The following is a 471-nucleotide window of genomic DNA, read 5'->3' on the forward strand; positions in this document are numbered from 1 at the left end:
TGGGGAAATGGGCCAATGGCAGCTGCCTCTGCACTGCACCAAACATCAGCCAATGGCAGGCAGAGGAGCGGGAAAACAGGGTTAAGGCGGGAAAACTGTGAGGGGAAGGAGGAGACAATATGGAGGATAATTTTAAAAACAACAACTGGGGGTACGCACAATCATATAACAATATAACAATAAACTGGGGAAAACTGGGGTAAAACTGTCAAGTCCGGGGAATGTCACATCCAGTATAACAGTGTCCAATCCGGTATAAAAATGTCCATTTATGGGTCATAAATCTTTCTCCAAGCTTCATATTTTTGCCACTCCGTCTCTTCTCCTCCAACAGTCCTCCTCATCTCCATTGTTTTCATTTTCAGTGTCAGAGAGATTGTTTTTATTTTCTCTGACTGAGTCTGGTGTAAATGACTCGTAAACTTCTGGAAGTAAAGCCAATTTATCCCCTTGTGTTAAAGATTGAGTTGC

Source organism: Pipra filicauda, unplaced genomic scaffold (assembly GCF_003945595.2).
Source record: "Pipra filicauda isolate LSUMZ 115617 unplaced genomic scaffold, ASM394559v2 scaffold727_size130489_pilon, whole genome shotgun sequence".
Taxonomy (NCBI): Eukaryota; Metazoa; Chordata; class Aves; order Passeriformes; family Pipridae; genus Pipra; species Pipra filicauda.